At 34.1% G+C, this 21,917-nt stretch overlaps 1 protein-coding gene across 4 annotated transcripts in view; it reads right to left on the bottom strand.

Moving 5' to 3' along the window:
- LOC150101033 (putative E3 ubiquitin-protein ligase RNF144A-A) overlaps positions 1-20,648 on the bottom strand; it is a 100,012-nt gene extending 79,364 nt beyond the window's left edge. For 3 of the 4 annotated variants that reach the window (XM_090401310.1, XM_090401307.1, XM_090401308.1), the window contains exon 1: positions 20,358-20,648. The gene's annotated coding sequence lies outside the window, so the exon portion shown is untranslated. The remainder of the gene's footprint in view (positions 1-20,357) is intronic. The other variant, XM_090401309.1, reaches the window with a different exon arrangement.
- Between the last annotated feature and the right edge of the window lie 1,269 nt (positions 20,649-21,917).

Here is a 21,917-nt window from a genome sequence, read left to right as displayed (position 1 = left end):
CCCGAATGACAAAGGGTTGCCAAACAATATTCGAAAATGTAGTGCTAAGAAATACCACCTATTCCTTTTAAGATATAAAAAAAGGCGTGAAGAATTTATTATATGTTTAACTTTTCAGTAGTAGTTACTTTCCAGTTAACTTTCCAGATGAGTAGTTACTATCAGAGTTCTTCATACCCACTTTTTTGTATTCAAGAAATTGATTTATTGTATGTGATTGGAGAAATTTTTAAAAACTTGCACTCTAGGAAAACCAAAAAACGACATTTTTAGATCTCATCTTGCCCCTCTTAAAAGAAAATGTACCATATACCCATTACGAGAGAGAGAGAGAGAGAGGGGGGGGGGCAAGATATACTACGTTTAAAATAGCATACGGTGCATTTTATCTTGGCCTCTATTAGGGTGAAAATGGACATAACATACATCACATGCACTCGTTGCCTCTCGATATCAGTAAATACAATTAATTGGAAGTAATTAGTTTAAACTTTCTTAATTTTCTGTTGTGAAAAGTAATATTTAATGAAACTTTATTTAAATGTAAATAAATATTTTACCTCTCTTTATTTACTCCTTTCTACTTGCTAACACATTTAACTGCATATTGGGTTTGAGTTTCACTTCACTCGATCTTGGAGTGTAAAGTTCAAGTTTTCTGAATTTAATTTTTGTTGTAATTAATTAGCTGAAATGAATATTTTTTTTTTTTTGCTAGGTTTTACAAGCTTCATGGTCATGACTGACCTCAATGTTGATGTGATATAATTTAATATACATATTAGCAGCTAGTATCATGAGGACGAGAAACTTGGATGCAACATCATCTTCCTAAATATTCTGCAACAGAAGACAGAACCATGCTTTTTTTTTTTTTTTACTTTTTTAAAATAAAGTTAAAGGATGTCGCGCACAGAGTGGTTGAATATGGAATCTTGTGATAATGTTTTTGCTTTCATAAATTCTCCTGCCAGAAGAATTATCATTATAAGTTCCATACTACTCGATAGAGGAACGTTTACTAAGCGTTTATTAACCAGTTTCCGAGTTACTTGTACTCTGTGTCAGACAATAACTCCAGTTCAGAATAGTAGTTGTCTTTAGTATTGAAATTGTTAGCAGTGACCAAGAGTGAAGACCTGCCTACCGATTTCCAGAAGTTGGGCAAGGCTAAAGGGATTCCTTTTGGGAAACAGAAAGGCAAATTCACATTTTTATTTTTAACAAATAACTGACAAATGAATATGCGAACTAGTAGCTGAAATTTCACAGCATATCCCAAATTCCACTATTTGCTAAAATAATGAAATCTTTTTCTCGACAAATCGGATTAATCCAGAGGAGACAATAAAGGGTAGAAGGAGAAAGGGGAGGAACCAGATTTTATTACCGATATGTCCCATTAAACGAAATCGACTTTATATATAATTACATTTGTGCTTATATTTGATAATTTCCTATATCCCACGGCATTCTCAAAGTACCTTCTTTTTGGTATCTCAAACCAGGTGTTGATGGTTATCAAATAAATTGGTGGCAGAATTCTAGAAGTCTATCCGTCATTTTTCACATCCCAGTACATATTTCCCCACCTCTCTACCATCTTTCCCTTCTCCGATGACTGCATTCCAATCGCCAATGACAATGAGATTGTCTTCACTTTTGGTTAGTTTTATCAAGTACTCAATATCTGCATATATATTTTTTAACTCCGTCATCACTGGTAAGCATATATGTTGTATATTATTGTTTGTTGGCTTTGCTTCGAGTTTTACCATTATCAATCTGCTGCTATATTTTACTGAGTTATTTACTGTGTTTCCACATTCCTTATTGAGGTCTGCGGCTCCATTCTTTGCTGTCACATCACCTGAATAAATGTTAATATATAGTCACCACTCCAAAAGTCTCCAGTTCCATTCCATCTCATATCAGTATAGTATAGCTATTTTTAATCTATCCATTTCTCTCTTGATGTTTTCTAACTTTCCAATTTGGAGGAGGGCTCTCAGATTCCATGTCCCAGCAAATGTACAAGGATTTCTCTAATTTACGACCTGGAAAGGCCTTGTTCCTTTCCCTGCCATGCACAATTATTGAGTTATTGTGTACTTTACTATCTCTTAGAACTTCTCTCCATACCTTACTAGGGAAAGATAGAACAAGGTGGTTTCCCGCTGTCTTCCTTGTCCAGTAATAGCCTTCTAAAGGGGTTTGGTGTGGCAGCTTTTTCTCATTTTCATGATTATCAGCCTACCACAATATCCTTCACACCGTTGTCACTTATTGGGAATCTTCTGCTGATCTGGAGGAATGCTGTTCCTGTCCTAACATCCAGCCGACTGTAACTTATTTAGTGTCGTTTACATCTCTCCATGTAAACGACACTAAATAATGTGTGGCTTTTTTATAGAGATAGCTATGTCACTGGATATCTCACCACTTCCTGTTGGTAGATGCCGCCCCATTATCTACGACTGTTGATTAACAGGTTTCTCTGTTTATTCGCAGCTAACCTCTATATTCAGAGGCCATTTCCCTATCCGCAACCTAGGGACGCGTTTCGAAGCATGGGACCCATGCTCCCAAGTTCCGATACAGTTCCGATATTACTACAAGAAGATTTTTCTGTCGACTGTATTTGATAATTTTAAGAAATGTACCAATACATGGAACCACATCCTTTGTCCAGAATTACAAACTGCAACATTGCATCCTTAGAGTCTTTTTGTTCTGTTTGGTTTAACCTTTGGCACAAATATCCACAACTTTTTTTTTTAATTCATCGGTACTCTCGGATGCATCGGTAGAGACATTCGAAATCTCTTTAATGACATAGTTCTTTCAAATCAATGCTAATACTTTCCTGTTTTGTTTTGTTTTTTTAATGAATATTCTCTGTTGAGGAAACTTGCATCTTTTTACTTAATGAATTCTAACAAAAATAATACATAAATAAACATTATGGCCAGTCCATTCTCCCCCTTCCCCTATTCTAATAGGTAGCGATTTCAAACTTTATGTAGTGGCAACTTTTGCTAGAAACATTTTCATTGCACCGCCTTTATTTCGGTAAGCTTTATTATTATTATTATTATTATTATTATTATTATTATTATTATTATTATTATTATTATTATTATTATTATTTTACAACTAATCAGATTAAAAGTACATGGCATATTTCGAGTTATTATTAATAATAATTTATAATAATTAATAATAAAAATCCCTTATGTTTTTTATTATTCCGCAAGGAGGAGGCACCAATCCCTAGAACTAACTTTATTTTAATTATAAAGTGAATTGGATATATAATTCGTAATATTGGGAACAGCATTCTCTTTATATCATTTTAAAATACTAATATTTAGTGGGCACGCTTGTTTTTCAGTTTATAGCTCTTCCAGTGTTTCGGCTTGTAGATCTTCACATTGTGTTTAGTCACTGAGCAAGTTAAGTAGATATTACTTTGCGTTTGGAAACCATCAGTATACGAGAAAGGTAGGTATACATAGCTAAGTAAAAGCAGCATAAAATTGTTGAGTAATCTGTGTATAATAGACTACCGAAGTAATATGTTTATAATAACATCTTTACCAAAATTAATGACTCAAAATCTTTTGTAATATACGGTGCTTTAAATATTAACCCTTAAAATGCGTATTCCAAATTTACGCTAGTAAGCGCATATTAGTATTACAAGCTCTCGCATCCAACGAGAATAGCCAGTACTGCGGCAGGAGAAAAATCTATTCGCGCAGTGATCGATAACTGAGAGTATTGATCTCATCTAAAGGAAGGTTTATTTATATAAAATGATTCTTATTCATAGAATTTTTGTTCATCGTGTCATGAGTACATTCAGTATAATTTCTGACAGAACCATAATAATAATAGTTGGTATTATTTAAAAGAGAAGAGCACGTCAACATAAATGACTTAAGGATTAAGACTTAAGGATTAGTATTGATTAAAACGTCATCATTTCAGTTAAACAGAAATAAGACTGAAATATCGACAACATGAAACTGTACATTCTGTCTCTAATCTGATTTTTTAATTCTAACTTGCCGAACTGAAGTTCTGAATAAGTCTAAATGCTCTGTTCAGCAAATCTTTGCTAAATGATATTGATGTCATTAACGAAAATTTCTTCCAAGACTGGATAATGAAACAATGATATGAAAGAACATGAACTTCCATATTATTTTTCTATTTCTTTATCGTTAGAAAATAAATAATAATTTTACAGGCAGTAGTGTTTTTTGAAAATGTTGAAGTTTGTCCAGTACGTTATTTGTATAATATTCATGATATTGAAAATTCGCTGGAATTACGACCAGAGCAATTTGTTCTGTTTTTTATTTATTTATTTATTTTACACCCTCCCCACAAGGTATATTAGCAACGTGGGTGAACTGAGTTAGATTATCCAAGCCTGTAGAGACCAAATATGGCACTTTTTTCAAACACTGCATGCAATAGTAGTCTCATGCCGGAATATGAATTCATTTACCATCTAAAGAAAATCACATAGTTCATAGCCGCTGTGAGATTCGAATCTACGTCTTGTTGGTTAGAGAGAGAGAGAGAGAGAGGAAGCACCTTTAACTCGGCCAATCAGGCTTCCACTTCCATGTGTTTTGCGAGTTTCCATATGTGAGATGAAACCCCGAGTTTCGGTGGAAAAACTATGCTGCGTCAACATAGACCGGCCAGTTCCCTCAGTTGCAAAGTTCTTAACAATACTCCCTGCGTCTTAGACAGAATTCAAACCTAAAGTATTTAACTTAATTTTAATGCATACATTTATTTTATTTTATTTTATTTTATTTTATTGATTTAAATCAGAAGATTCCATTTTAAGCTAGAAAATAGTCGCTTTTATAATCTGGGAGTTTATTAATAACAGAATTTTACCGCATTATCACCGCTTTGTTGGGTTCACAGCGTACAGCACTTTACTACATTCTGTGCGCTTTCCTTATGCTGTCATAATCATTTAGCATACGTAATTTTTCACTTTCAGAAACTCGGATTTGTTAGCTCAAAGTTAGTTTGCGTTCTTAGTGAAGGCTAACCACAAAAGGAAACCGTTAAATTTTTAACGACTGTTGAGTTTTAAACATTTTTTTCCAAGAAGCGAACGCTTCAGTGAATAAAATTTTCCTAACAAAACCCGTTTAATGATATCGTGCTAGTAAACTATACGTCTTTTGGCGTTTGATTTCCGAAAAACACCAAACACTATTTACCACGGAATGAATGCGATTTGAAAATTTATAAATACTGTAATTTAAAGTGGCAAACGAGCTCATGAGTGTGTGTGTGTGTGAGAGAGAGAGAGAGAGAGAGAGAGAGAGAGAGAGAGAGAGAGAGAGAGAGAGCGCTCGCGCGCGCACGTGCTGTAAACAGAATAAATTTTGAAAGCAAGCAAAGGAAAATACATGTATTTGATGAGAAATTTGAATTGCATTTACTAGAAAGTTATCTTTATACAAAAGCCCCCCAACACCATGAATAGGCATTTTAATCTATTGGCCATTTTAAGTGGGAGATGAATTTTATCTTGTGGTGTAAGACCACTATCCTGTTTAAAAGCCTTTTAAGGGGCTAGGAAAAGTTCCTTGTTTATTCTCTAAAGCATGGTTTCCGGATTACGTAAAAACAACTAGAAATGCTAAAATAAAAAAATTATTCCATGGGTTGGAGTTACATAAAAAAGTAATCTATTAGTCACTTAGCAGTATGTGTAGTTGACATCTCTAGAGATGTCAAGATATAATGGAAGAAACACGGAAACTGAAGAAAGGAAGACATGCGGAAGGAAATGGCATAGATAAAAAAAACTTAGTTCGCATTTTCATCACCAGGAAAAACATGGCGCAGTAATTGGCCTCCTACTACTTCGAATGATCAGAACAACTTTACAGTGACACTCACATTACCAGAGCGCGCATAATAATAATAAAATTTTATTACTGGAATAGTAGTAATGCAGCAGCTGTTCTTCATATCAACGCTATAAGAACCTACGACGAGGACATTCGAGACTACGTGCTGTTCGAAACCTGATAGTAAAGTCAAAAGAGATAGGCAGTATTTTATTAACATCCGGAAAGAAAAGAAGCACTGTACATCACGGGATCCCTCAACTGCAGTAAAGGAATTGTTAAACGACAGTCCAAATGCACTAGGATACTACAGTGTATGTAAATTCTAAAATTGAATTTTGAATTAAAATATGTTAGGTCACCTATAATCATCTTAATCAGACAGAGTAAAAGAAGTTGTGGTATTGTTATTTTAATTGTTTAACTAGCTGCCCAGAATATTTCACTTCCTAAAACCCAATGAAGTATGGGAGTCACCATACGACATCAGAATAACGTCATACGTGAATAACTAGCTGCCTAGTTAGACTGAAAGAGAGAATCTCGGTCTTTCAGACCACTAATGAAATTAGTATTTTCAGTGTGTGGTAAAATATTTTTCAGCTCAATATTTTGACTCAATGTACTTTCTTCTAAGTAATGGTCAGTCTTATTTTTTAATTATCATAATGGTTATCCTAATAATAGTGATTATAAATAATAAACGGGCCTCATATTTCACATGAAGTATATTTATACTCAGCGTCCAGAATATTAGCGGCATCCCTACAGGAATCCGCTAGTCACACTTAGCTAGCAGTACGTGGAAAGCATTATCTTGATTCCGGAACTGCTTGCATTCAAGTGTGTTATAGTGGGTAAAGGTCGTGCTGTGATTTTTGTCGTGACCTCAGTGAATTTGAACAGAAGATGATAGGGGATCGATAAGAGTATCTTGGAGGGATTAGGATGGGCACGTATAAAAATATCTCAGGTTTACCGAGAATGAAATGATAAACAGAATACGAAGTCAGCGTGGAGCGTGTTGGCGGAAGGTACTAATTAATGCAAGAGCAGATGAAATACAGGTAACGTCATATAGTTCAGTCAAATGACTGTGAGCAAGCCCTGGAAGAAGGGTATCTGAACATGTCACGTTGGACACTGTCCAAATGGGGAGGAGAATATAATCGTAGAAGACTGTTAAGGATATTCTGATAAGCAAGGTTAACGAATGAACATCAACATTATACACCAGAAGGTCGATTGAGCGTCGAAAGATCGCATGCAGTGACGAAATCAGTGCCTGTAATTTCATGGGTAGATGGACAAGTGTATGGCAACAACACGAAACTGTGGATTCATCAGGCTTAGTCTCCCAATAATGCAAAGTGGTGGAGGTGAAGCGATGGTCTGGTGACATCTGAAAGAAGTAAAGCGGTGCCTAAGGATTGCAATTTTTTATAGTTCGGCAACATTGTTTCCGGTTATCCATTTTACACGTGTTAATCCTTCAATTAGTATAATGCTAATGGGCACACATCCTCCAGGAATAGTTACAGGAACATGATAGTGACCTTACCTTAATGGGATCCATCGCTAATAAATCTAATATTGTGCAAGAATTCATCATGTTCATATGGGAATATATATATATATATATAACTTCCGAGCATACTGAGACTTATGGTGGTACTTCAGCACGTAATTAGATACTTCTAACAGTTTGGCTACCTCGTGTATTTTTTACTCTTAGAAAATTATTACAGTTATATTGATGCAATATTTTGAGCAGAACAGGGAGCTTTATGCAAAACAATAAGATTTTCATTGCTACTTTTTGTTTATTCTGTATATCTATCGGCTTAAAAATAAATTGCAATTTGTAATACACTTTTGCTTTTAATATACGCATATCAGTAACAAAAATAGCATTTCATGTGTTGTGGTAACTGTTTCCTTTGTGAATATCATGTCTTACTAAGTTGAGATGGAAAGCGCATCCGGGAAACAACTTCTGATAAGAATCTTCTCAAACAGCAAAAAAGAAACATCCTTTTAGTACGGATGATGATTTAATTTTTTAATGGCGCAAGGACAGCAAAGGTCATACTTCGCCACATGGAAGGTTATAGCAGTACACAAGGAACCACAATCACAAGCATCCATGCCCCCAGCGGGATTCGAATCCGACCCTTCATAGTTGGAGAGCAGATACGCTAACCACTTGGCCAACCAGGCCTGCTTTTGTGCTGACCTGTGCTAAGAGGATGTTTCATTTAAGTTGGACTGGTTGTTTAGAATTGGTAGAGAGATATAACCAAGACCACGAAGCGTACTTTATGTCTGTCAATTATATCATTAGCAAACCACGCCGGTTTGTTTCTAAAGGTAAAAAAAAATTCTGATATTAAACCGTCTGAGATAGGCTGACTCATCTTCCTTGAAAAAGATATAAAAATTGCCACAAATCTTTACTGGATTTGAACCTTGGCCCTCCCATTTGTCTTAAGTAAAGTTTGTAATGATTAATTTAAGTGAAAAGAGAATGAAATCAGTCGAGTAATTGTGACCTCACTCACCTGTTACACTTTTCTCATTTCTGCCCTTTTTCAGCAATACCTTTCATGATTGCACGCATACACTGAGGCGTATTATGAACACGGTAATATCAAATCTTCATTAAACATTTGATGTTTCATAATGGGCTTGAGAAGTAAAAATAATGCTTGACACATTGAGCGCACATAAATAAATTGGCATATAATTCTTATGATTATAATTACGCTTTAATTATTATAGCTAAGCAACATTATAATAACTTCTTTTTCGCCTTTCATCTTAGATATCCTACAATTGCAATAGTGTTCACTGCAATGCATCTTTCCATAGTTTCCGTAGACTCCAGTTGGTGTTTTAGTGATGTTTCTATTTTCTATTCTACTTATTCTGTTCTTGTGCATTTTTTCGATGTGTCTTGCCATATCTCTCTCTCTCTCTCTCACACACACACACAAATTTGTCACTTCATTTATTGGTTGTAAGGCACATTTATTGTATTGCGCTTCGTTTCTAATCTTATCAACTTTTGTTTTTCGCACTTTTCCTAAGTTTCAGTAGCAGTATTTAATTATTTGATATCAACTGTTTTAGCTTTTGTTTCAGATATATAACTTAAGATGATCTTATTATGCGTTTATACTTATCTCAGTTACAATATTTAAGAACTTACAATACAGAAGAATGATGAGGAGCAGATCAATGCAATGTTGATCTCCTCACCATTCTTCTGTGTGATGAAAATAATGTAGTGGATTTCAATACTATCAGAACACAACCTTTTTGTCTTTGAAGAAACTTATTTTTTTAACCGTCCCATTGTTCGGTTTAAACAGTCGGAAATATCATTTGCTTTAAGTTATTATTCTTGTATTTCATCTTTTATTATTTGTTCAGAGTTATGTGCCTGATTATTGGCTTTATTTCTCACCTATATCTGATTGGTTCTCATAAGTGATTTTTTTTCAGTTGATATTATACTTTATTATATATTATATCATATTATACTTGTGACAGTTCTACTAAAAATAAAATACTTCTCGTTATAAATTATCTTTTGCGTATGACGAAATCCGTATCTGTCTGCATTCAGATTTACTATACTGTATTATAAATTTCATTCCTATTGACTAATATTTTAATCCTGCCATTATATCATTCAGTAGAATACTGAAACAACTGTGGACTTCACGAATCATCCTATAATTTCTTTCTTTCATTTCAGTTTCTTTTTGTTTCATTATCTGCAAAAAATATTTTTGACAAAAAATAGTATGTTTACTATTTTTATTTTCAGTATTATATTCAGAATATCTCGTAATTTTAAATTATCAAATACTTGATGTACATTTGTAAATCACATTCTAATTAAATTCTCTTGATTTTTCTTTTAGCTGTTTTCTTTTGAATATTGCATCTGTCACGATCGTCCAAATATAAAACTTCATATCTGGAAGATCACCGTGTTTATCACTTGTATTTCTCTATTAAGTTTTAGCCTCGATTTTTCTAATATATTTAAATTTAAACTGCAAACAAAAATTTGTTACGAAATTTTCAGTGCAGAGACAAACGCCGCATTGTAATTAAGATTTTTTTTATTGTTGTTGTTGTTTATTTTTGTCGTGAAATGCAAGTAACAAGAATACTAAGGTCGTTTTAAAAGGAAGCTTTCACCCCTGGGAGTCTCACCTTCCTTGGTTCAGTTCTTGTTATGGCTGATTGGATAGCGGAAAGGGATATGACATGTACTCAGGCCACATGTAGCAGAGCTAAACGTGCAGCAGAGTGACCTTAAATATTTATGTAGGTGACGGCCACCTTTTGTTACGCATCGAAACTTTTCTTTCGCAGGCGTTAAATTTGTTAGTGGCCTTCCGCATATCCATAGACTAACGGGTGTTCCCTTCCCCCTATTATACATATACTTCCTGCAATGACGTATACTGACTTACAGAGGTTGTTTAGATTTACGCCAAAGCATCTAAGGCTATGAGGCACATGTTGCTGCTGTTTGGAATTACTGCCAAAGCAACTAAGTCTGTCAGACCAGTGTACTATTCCTCTTAACTTGTGAACACACGTTATCAGAAATAATACACTGGCCACGTTCTTCTGGCCAGTTTGCCTGTTTTGCATGATGAAATACCTGCATTTCTGAAAAAAAAAAAAAAAAAAAAAAAAAACATCCGTATGAGACCAGCTAATGGAGCGAGTGTGTTATGTCTGTAAATTGTGTGTAATCTCTGTCGGGTTTGCATAGAATGCGGGATGAAATACATCCTCCATGATCGGCTAGCTCACCTTTAGATGAAAGGCCTTTATAAATGTTCTTTCGTACCAGCAGTAACTGGCTCTTCCCAACCAACATTGCTACAGATTGCACTACGGAGCCACTTACACACTGTCGTTGATGTAGTGTATGCGATACTAGAGATATCTTATCTTTAAGCGCCTGTTTATAAATTTCATTAATGTCATACAAATTGTGTGATTTGTATGAATGTTGAATGCGATGTTGAATCTTTTACACACGTTTTTTTTTTTTTTTCATTTCTCTCTCTCTCTCTCTCTCTCTCTCTCTCTCTCTACCCCACGACATATTGATTTACTTGGTGGAATTTTTTTATATGATTTTTCTGACATGTTTGGTGGCAGAAAAACCTCTGTAGAGCTTTGGGAAAAAACAGGCATTCTCTTTATTTGAAGTGACCGAAGTTCGAATCCTGTTTAGAGCGTGAAAAACGTGTAGGAGGGCTTTTTGTCTAAAGATGAGTTAGCCGGTCCCCTACAGGGGGCCGAGTTTTTCGTTTCGGAAATACGGGTTCCTCTCGAGTAAACGATACATCCATCATTTGTTAAATATTATCACTGAAGCTATTTAATGTTTATTATTATTATTATTATTATTATTATTATTATTATTATTACAGCCCTATAGATTCATTTAGTACTTCACTCGCATTTTTGTTTTGTTGCTCATCTATGGAAAATTGGTTGTTATTACCACTCAAATTATTCATAATACTTATTTTATTTATTTATTTATCGCCCTCCGTTAGTGGTATTGATCGTAATTCATCTAATACGTGTAACGGAGAAATAATATCTCAGTCTTTCCCGACTTTCAAACATTTTATCATGCGTCATTAAGCTTATTTTAACCACCAATTTGCTCGGATCACTGCTATTTTCTTGTATGAAACAATAACTCGTGCAATATCGCATATAAGTCTAGTTTAAGTTTTAAAATTGATTGTTTATAGTAGCTTCTGTTTATTGTGATACAGCCCGAGTAGATAGCCTCGGTAATCTGAAATTAATGGTAATTTGCGTGATTTTATAAGATTCATGCAAATAAAAAGCAAGTATTGAAATGGCTTGTGGAGAATGTAAAAAGATAGCACAATGACATAGCGGCTGGATTTAAAAACAAAAATAATTCTGTTAAAATCATTGCAAAAAGAATGTTAAACTCATTGTTATCCAAACAGTGAGTTTAACAGAATTCTTTTATTTTTCTATCTGCGTGCTTTTTTCATTTTCGCGAATCTCAGAATCATGCAAATCGCGATTAGTTCAGTATTACTGAAACTTACCTGGACTGTACAGGAGCTACTAATAGGGACGTTTATTTTTAAAACTTAAACTAGATTTACCTGCGACATTGCACGAGTTATTGTTTAATAAAAGAAATAATAATGATTCGAACAAACTGGCAGTAAAACAAGCTTGATGACGCATGATTTGTAGCGTTATTATGCCACAGTAGTATTAGTGTCGAATGTTTTTTTCTCTCTCGCTCTCTGTCTTCCCCAAGAACAGTACGCTCTTTGAACTATATTAATTGGCTAGATCAAAAAAAAAAAAAAGTCAAAATGGGTGCACAGGAGTCAATTAGATTAGAAAATTGTTTCAACAGCACTAAGAACGACGCAATATTAATCATTGTCGAATAACCTTACTTATTTTAAAACAATATTAGTGGTATGTTACAGATGCCAACTAAACATCTTTGGGGTAGTCAGAATTATACACAGGATATAAACTGGGAAATATATGCAAATAGCGAGAGAAACTCATGAAAAAGGAATGTTGATGCATTTTGCAACACTAGATTTTCCGAAATCCATTACTTGTAAGCTTTATGGCAGTGCTAATTAAATGCTGACCATAAATAAATAAAACCTCCTCCCATACATTGCATTAATTACATTTTGCAGAAACTAGTCGCATTTATGTTCATTATATATATATATATATATATATATATTTGAAATTTCAGTAAAATAAAAAGAATAATGCTGCAATGGTCTTCAAAAAAGCTTCTAATTAAATAAATTAAAAATGTATAATTCTTTTCATCATTGCTAATTTATTAAGTGTCATTTAATCTGTACTGATTACCAAAATACTTTCACTTCAATTTTTTTTCTATAATACTCAAATATCTTAACATGACGATTTCTCTTCTTAAAATAACTCTACCCTCTAACTTTTGTAGCTGAATAAGCCTGTCTCATACGGAGGTGAGTAGTTTATCCTCCCCAAAAATCGTTTTTTTTTTTTTCCATCCCCGCTAAATAGTCAAACTGGCTAAAAAACACTCACTTAACAAACATAATATACAGACCTCATAGCCTTAGCTTGCTTCGACCATAATCCAAAACAATACAACCCACCTCAACCCTTCATATGACAATACCATATCACAAGTATTCTCTTCAACATCCAGGGAACTAGGTTTATTTGCTACTGATATTACTTTGCCATTGAACATTTTTAATCTGTGCAAACCACAAATTCAACCAACCGTAGAATATTCTGACATCAGGAGTGGTGACCCTAAGAAATCCGTTAACAATATATACTTATTTTCGTCATGTTCACAAGTTTCGCTTTATGGAACTTATTAACAGTAAGATTAAAGAGGTTGAAGAATGTTTTCAACTTTGTGTCCATTCACGGTACTAATGCATTTGTAGGTTGAACAACCTCTTGAATTTGGGAGATCGCCACAAAAAATCATGAGTTCTAATGATTTTTTTGTGGCGATCTGTTAAATAATTTTATTTAACAGTCGTGAGGATACCTTTAATGTCTCTGAAGGACCCTAACTGGAGCACAGAGAGCGCTTGCTTCTGGCAGAGTCAACCCAGCAGTGCAACAATTGATATAAAAAATGAAAGTTTTTTGTTATTTTAAGTATTAAAGTTCATTAATGTACTTTTTGAAGACATTTCCCCTAAAGATAAGTTAAAAACAGAGATATTCTCATTTGTCCCGCATACCCAAAAATATCTAACTATATATATTTTTAATCCAATCCAAAATCTCTAAAATCTATATCTTGAGTAGGCTAATGGTTTAGAAGGATAGATTAACTACATATTAATCAACTCGCCCCAATAGGGACGTGGGAGAAAAAGGGAGGAAACTCCATACGAATAAACAAATGCACTGTTGATACTTTAAGCTGTATTAATATTTGCAAATTTTACAAGGGCTTTTAAGCATTTTATATCTGTTTTGGTTGGAGCGGTGCTGAAGAATCAATTTCGATGATCGAGTTGATTTTTTTTTTTTTTTTTGCAGTCGATGCTTATCCAAATACTCGTAATGCGTACCATTTTTTATTCTGTTTATCACTAACGGCAAGCAGTATGTGTCTTACCTTGTCCTTCAGTTACCTCTCTCCGTGGAATAATGACCTCTATATGCACAAGGATGCACTTTCTCGCGTGTATACAAACACACACAAACAGGTTTTACATCTTTGCATTTTTAGCAGAGTGCCAGTGATGAAATAAACGTGATCAAAACATGAAGTTGGAAGTCAAATTGACTTCAGTACATAAAACAAAAATCGAATAAATATGTTTTTAATTCAAATTTGATGTTGAAATATGAAAGAGGGAGGGAAAATATTCATTCTAAGATCCCCTCTCTGTTAATAATCATGGAACCATTTCAGCTTGAGAGGTCACGCTAGTTAATTATTTTAAGCATTTACTCCTCCTTTTTTATTCTGATTAATTAAACAGAACGCCTGAGACTGAAGAGGCAACACTTAAGCGAGGCTTAAATTCTGGAGAATCTTACTCCGAAAGTAATTTCATAAACGAAAAAGAAATAAAATAAATAAAAAATCGCGTTTACCAATTTATAAGGAAGGCAAATGTAATATCTCCTTTGTCAAAAACTGCAGGTAGCTTGAACATGCATTCCATCATAATCTATAATATCTCCATTTGCTATAGAACAAATGGAGATATTATAGATTACAGTACAGTTATAAATAAGAAGCCAGCAGTGCAGTCCAAATATCGTTAAACGGCCATCGGTAATAAGGCTCGTCTTTATTGATTCCCTAAGTATCAAAACGATTAGCGAGAGTCATATTATTATTATTATTATTATTATTCCTGATACCTCCAATATAAAGGCAGTTTTTTTTTTTTTGCTTTATTAAGAGAAGAAAAAAAAACAACAAAACTGAAATCCATTACAAAATCAATGAATCAGTAATAATACGAATCCTGTTATCTTAAACGGCAATAAATGAAATAAGCTAAAAGTATTCTACACTGTTTACTGGAATACAATATGAAATAGAAGTTAATTCGTTATCTGAAATGAATTAATGCCCTCTTGTAACAAAAATCTCGTATAATTCTCTGATAACTTTACTTTATTATTCTATTAAATTATAACTGTATAATTATTACAACTTTCTGTTTCATATCCATCTTTCTGAAACAGCAGCCATAGCTTTTTTTCTTCTTCTAGCAATTCGGCATTTTCTTTCTATATCATATCAGACAAGCTGGCGTTGGAATACGCACGCTGGCTAGGCTTCTGTTATATCTGGCACATCATCCTGCAACATGTTATATATTCAATACATTAATTAAAGTACTAGAATCGAAATCCTTTGACAGTCTTTTTGACACGCACTGTTCGTATTAATTTCTCGTGGTATGGAATATTAATAATGAAATATTAATATCCCATACCATGTGATTTCGTTTTTTTAGTTTTCGTTGCAGCTTCGCTGACAGAGTGCGCAGAAGTCTCATGACATATTACTGCGCTTAGCGTATTTATAACACAATATGATTGCTACGCATGCTGCTGTACTATTTATGCAGCAGCATGAAGCGCAGTATATATATATATATATATATATATATATATATATATATATATATATATATATATATATATATATATATATATATATATATATATATATATATATATATATGTGTGTGTGTGTGTGTGTGTGTGTGTGTGTGTATATACACACACACGAGATGGGCTGCAAAGTTCCGATAAAGAGGTCAAGGTCTACGAGAGAGAGAGTCCGGGATTGCAATCATTGGTATAAAGGTGAGGTTAATTGTGTGTACTTTCACTACCGAACATTTTTTTTTTACCCCGCCAGCCTGGCCTTCCCGAGTAGTCGAGGATAGCATCCCTATTTTGTGGTCTGTGGAAGTGCCTCAATAGTTCAGTCGCAACATTTCCCTTCTAATGAGAAAACCTAGGTTCTAATCAAATCTAGGACGCGAGGGAAATTTATAAAGAATTTTTAAGTGTAAATGAGTTAGCCGGTCTCATACAGGAGTGAAGGATTGCCTCCGGAAACTGGCGTGTTTCTTTCCGTCAAACAGGCTGACTATCCAGAGAACAAAAGCAATGAATAGACCTAATAACAGTTAACTGAATGAATGTCTGTTAATGTCTTCACGGAGAATTTTTGCTAGTTTCATTCGCGGTAGTATAGACCTGGAGAAATACAGTTCCTGGAGGAAAAAAAAAAAAATAAATAAAATAAAAAAAGTTGGCCTGATGACGCACACACGCAATTGACAAGAAACCCCAGTTTTCATCAAAATGCAACCAATGAACACGGTCTATTTGCATAGACAAAGAGATAAAGTAAAACTAACATGTATCCCTAAGTATTATTAAGTATTAGCAAGTCAGTCATCTCAAATGTAAAAGCAACTAAATTACTGCATTTATCATATTCATTTTCTTTCAACTTTTAAATATAAGAAATGAGTCAGGAGTGTAGTCACACTGACTACATCATTGTTTCCGTGGCCCAAGGCAAAACGAATTGTTCATAGATAATGGATACTCTCTGTATGATGATTTAATTACACAGAAAATTAGGACTTCGTTATCGTAATTATACAAACCAGTAGAGAAATCCCACAGTTTCATCTCTCTGCCTTCATATACAGCACTCGAGTAGAGTGCCTTTATGTACAGCAGATTCCAGTTCACGTGTAGTATGATATATGACACGGTAACAATAAAAGCAAAATGAAACACACGCTTGATTTATATTGTTCAGTATACTTTCATTTTATTTTGCAAGGAAAATAAAGGGAAAATATCATAAGATTCTCAAACTACCAATGATTATCGACTGTATGATATCTCCCGTTTCCAAAACGCGCAGAAAACATATTTGAATTAATTTCGAACAAATTATTAATCAGTTAAAAGAGAAATCTTAAAAAAAAAGTTAAAAAAAAAAAAGCTCACTCTTTTACGTTTAAATACCAGTCTACTGTACTATGTCTTCGTATTTGTGAAGATGATAATAATTTCAAAGCCTGTCTTGTCTGTTTGATGTCCAGTTTAGCAAGTGTAATATCTCTTGAAGTCATGTTAAAGAAGTCACCAGAAAATATAGCATTTTTTTTACTTAATTAAAAAAAAAACTAATAAATTAAATACAATAATCCCTCGATTAATGCACCCCCGATTAGTGCGTCATTTTTTTTTTTTCAATACCCAAATTCGATTAGTACGCCTCTAAAATTCGACTAGTGCGCCTATATACATCTTAAAAATAAATGTTACAGATTTCTTTTTTACAGATTTTAAAAATTTTCTATCTATACATTTTTATGGCTAAATAGTTTAAAAATCACTCACCAGAATGAAATAATTTAGTTACCGATTTAAAACATTTTACAAAGTTATTTTTAATGGCATACTACACTATTTCCATGTATGCTATGTTCCAAATTTTTACCGCCAAAATTTATGTCGTCTACTATAGTACGCCCACAGATTTGAGACCCTTCGACACTTATGCGCATGTCACAAAAAGGAGAATCCATTCCGATAATAGTGTAATCAATGCGTCTTCTGGGATGAGTTGTTTATTATTACACGTTGGAAAATTAACTTCTCTTTTATGATCATTGTAGTTTTTAAAGTGGTAACTATTTTGTTTGTATTGTATAACAGTTGGGAAATTTTATCTGTAAAGCACGTGATTTCAAATGTTGGCGACTAATTCGTACGTCCTTCATTTCTTTCTCCCCTTCAATGATAACGTCCAAGAGTTAATTAAATGTCATTCGAAGAATTGAGTGATTCCGACCTGCTAAATTTAGATGCACAGCGGGAAGATTCCGAAGAATATAAAAAAAAAATCTAACCACTGATAGTCAGCCAAAAGAAACTTCACAAAAACAATTTGAAAATATTTTTTGTACAATCAAAGTTTTTAAGCAGCAATGCTTAGAGGCTGACCCTGATGAAGAGAGAGAAGCAGTAAAATTTGCAGAAGAGTAGAAGAGGCAATAGGGCCATACCGTCAGTTGTATGCAAGAAACAGAATGCCAAACTATGTTAGCTCAATTCTTTGTTGTTTAGAAGCAGAATAATAAAATTTGTATTCTGAATATGTTTTATTGTCTATCAGCTTCATGGTTTTCCTTTAACTAGACCCTTAGACATACCCTAATTCTTTTATAAAAAAAAATTAAGGGTCAAAAAAGAAATCTGAGGAACGAATTATACATTTTCCCATAGGTTATTATATTCGATTAGTGCGTTTTCGATTAATGTGCCTGTTTTAAAGAACGCATAAGGCGCACTAATCGAGGGATTGCTGTCAGTAAAACAGTGATCCTTAAACACATGAGCATTTTATACAGTAGCGCACACACACTACAAGATAAAGTGTTATTCGTCCTCTCAAGTAGGAATGCTATTTGGCTCTCCCCCCCCCCTTCCTCGAAGTAGATGATTTCAAAATCATCCTCATTCATACCCAATCACTCATTCAAAAAACTATGCCAAGTGTACTCAATGCACTTCGAAATTATTCTAATGCTAAACTGGACATCAAACAGACAAGGCAGGCTTTATTATTATTGTTAGCATCATCTTCAGAAATACGAAAACGCAGCACAGTAGACAAATGTAAAAGAGTGAGCTTTTTTTCTCTCTCAAGACTTCCTAACTAGTTTTGCCATTTGATGTCTCTTCATATTGTAGAGAGGGATAATGTCAGAGATCGATCTGATCTCTGTCTGGTATTATTACTAATGTCAAAGCTGACATACTTAATAGCCCACAAAGATATTTCAAAACGCAAGGTGACTGTAAGAGTTTCACAGCTGTTTGGTAGATATCTCCAGCTGTCTTCAGATTGAACTGAAATTTTGAAAGAAATTCTGCATTATGCTCTGTTTCTTAGTTCAAACACTAGTGTAGTTCCAGTTTTTGCCGCAAGGTAAACGAGTGTGATATGTGATGGAGGCGGTTCGATATTTGTCTCTTAGAGAAGTATGGCACTATGGATTGGGGAGGCATACTGCACTCCGATAGCAATTACGAGAATGCATAATGTGATCGTCTGTTATCCCTTTATAAGAAATTGACCATTTATAATAACGGCACGCACTCACTTGCTTTCATATCTGTGATTACTTGTATGAATTGTTTCGATGCCAGATATCCGTGCGCGCATAAGGATCAAATAATACAAGGCCTTCAACTTTCCTGCTCAATCATGGCACCAGAAATAAAAACTCGATTGTATGCATCCCGTAAGAAGATCCCAGCCGTGCAATATTAACTGACTGCGGTACACATGTCCAAAGGAATGATTAGTAAAATATTGGCATTTTTGAGAAGGCGGTAATTGCAGGACTGCCAAAGTTATTTTACAATCGCAGTATTTACTTCTGGGAAAATAAATAGTTTGCCTAAAAACAATGTTTAAATATTTTCTCTTTAAACCAAATAATATAATAATCTCTATTTAGGATGATGGTAAAATTGTATGGTTATCTGGTAAAGTTGTTTACCAGATAATGATACAATTTTCTCAAAATCTCAGCTGAAAGGGTAGTTCTGTTGGACTGAGATCCTAAGGTTTTTTGGCGTGTATTCAGTATACATGATGAAGCATGAAATTTGAGCACATAAAGTTATATAAAACTCGAAAATTAGAAAGTAGATTGTTCTATCAGTCAGATTTTATTTTGTGTATAATTTCATTTATACATCGTAGTTACATTCGGTATTGTAAACGAAGAAATATACAATAAAATTAAATTTGTTAAATTGCATTTTTTTAACAGTTCTGTTTCTTCTTCCTTCTCATTCGACGCCTTCTAGTGTAAGTAAAATTAAATTCAGGTCACCTTGTTGAACTTATTATGCCCATTTTAATTGCAAGCCGGTTTGATTTAGATCATTATTCTCACATAACACTAATCATATCGTTTGAAATGCCCTAAAATTCAAAATGACAAATGATATTCTCATTCGTCCATTCCTCCCTTTCCTATTCGAGTGGACGATCCGCAACCTTACCATCTCTAAGCAAATAAACGCTGAGCTAGTCAACATGAATGCCTCTCTTCTCTCTTTCACACACACACACACACACACACACACACACACACACACACACACACACACACACACACACACACACACACACACACACACACACACACACACACACACACAATTTAATTTTTTAATTTTCTGGTAAAACGGTACCGTATATTGCTATTTGAATACTTTATGCGCATGTTTTTTATCGTTTCTTATTAAAAATTAGAAAGGTTGGTAGTAAAAATTTGTACTTACGTGAAGTAATAGAGTCCAGTTATCTTCAGTCAGTAAAAATAGCTGGTGTATCTATTTTCCATGACAGTTAAGGAGACTAAACATAACAAAAATATCACAAAGGTAAAGGATGCCAGCCAACTTACAATTTAGACTCTGGTGTCACCTTTCCTAGAAGATGTGGAGTCAATACCCCAGCTGTGTGATCCCTGTAAAGGCAGTTTCTCCATCAAACCTAGTAATTCAGGTCCATCTAACAATGACACAATGCCAGACATAAAAAAACTCTTCGCCGTATTGAGCGAGCGTCACTCTCTCACCAGCAATCCGCAAACAGAACTTCCCAGTCGTACACCCGCAAACCTACACGACGGGCACGTTCTGAGCACGTGAACAGCGCGCGATACAGTAACGCCAGTGTTTCATTGGTTTTTCAGTTACCCCAACTCAACAGCACGCCAACGCCTTAGCAACGCGCATGCGGACTGAGTAAATGTCATTTTATACTTCGCGTGCTGAAAGTTGGTGTAGTCTAAAGCCTTTGGCGTTCAGGATTCCGTTGTGATGACAATAACCTGTCGAGTGACAGCAGAGTACACGTGGGAAGGTTGGTAGGAAAGAAGAAACAGGTGGATATTATTTGAAAGTGCTACACAGAGAACCGAAGTGCTTAGGAAAATAAGCAAATAAAAATTTATTTGCTTAGTTTGAGATTATTAGCATTCGGTTATCATTTCACTCATTGGTCCTCTGGCAAACGAAAAAGCAAAGAAAAAAAAGTGAGGGAGAGTATTCACTTTATCAAATGCAAATATTGCATTTTTAGTATCTTACATACACATTTCACATGGCACATTATCTCATATTTTTATATAAACAGATATATTCTTATTGTACATTTGCAGTACAAGCACATGAAACGTAAATCGATTAGTAATAAAGAAAGAATTAAAAACATAAAAGAAGTTTAATAACAGTTTATTAATATGTTAATAACAATTTACAAATATGTGATGGATGTATTGCAATACTGCTACCCAAAAAGTCAATATATTCAGGTGAAATATTTGAAACTGCAATTCTTAGATTTCTGCTTTGAAATGAAACTTATACGAATAAGCATGTATTTACTAATATTCATTAAGCGCCGAAATACGCAGGAAGCAAATTTTGTGAACCCGCACCAATGTGTGATTTTGTTCCATTAAAATATAAAAAATAACAAAAAATAATAATAAAAATTAAATACGTTTCTTTTAAAATAAAAAAAAATCTACTTAGTCTTGAAACATTTTAAATTTATTTTCGTTATTTCACCCCTCCCCCCCTGAACAAAACCTACAGCTCCTAAGAGGGCCACGGCTCACAGTTTGGGAAGCGCTGGTGTATAATATACAGTGGTATGATCTCACTACAATATGAACGTCCAGAGTATCTCAAGGATCACATCTGAATATCTTCCTGTTTTTAACTGTATATTAATATCATGGTGGTTAGAGTGTTGGTTATTATGCAACTGTTTGCAAATGTAAATATTATAAGAGTTACGTGATACTTGAATCTGATTCGAATATCTCAGAT

Source organism: Typopeltis vanoorti, chromosome 12, assembly GCF_054136105.1.
Source record: "Typopeltis vanoorti isolate ZY-2024b chromosome 12, IOZ_Tvanoo_1.0, whole genome shotgun sequence".
Taxonomy (NCBI): Eukaryota; Metazoa; Arthropoda; class Arachnida; order Uropygi; family Thelyphonidae; genus Typopeltis; species Typopeltis vanoorti.
This window is presented reverse-complemented; position numbering and strand designations above follow the sequence as displayed.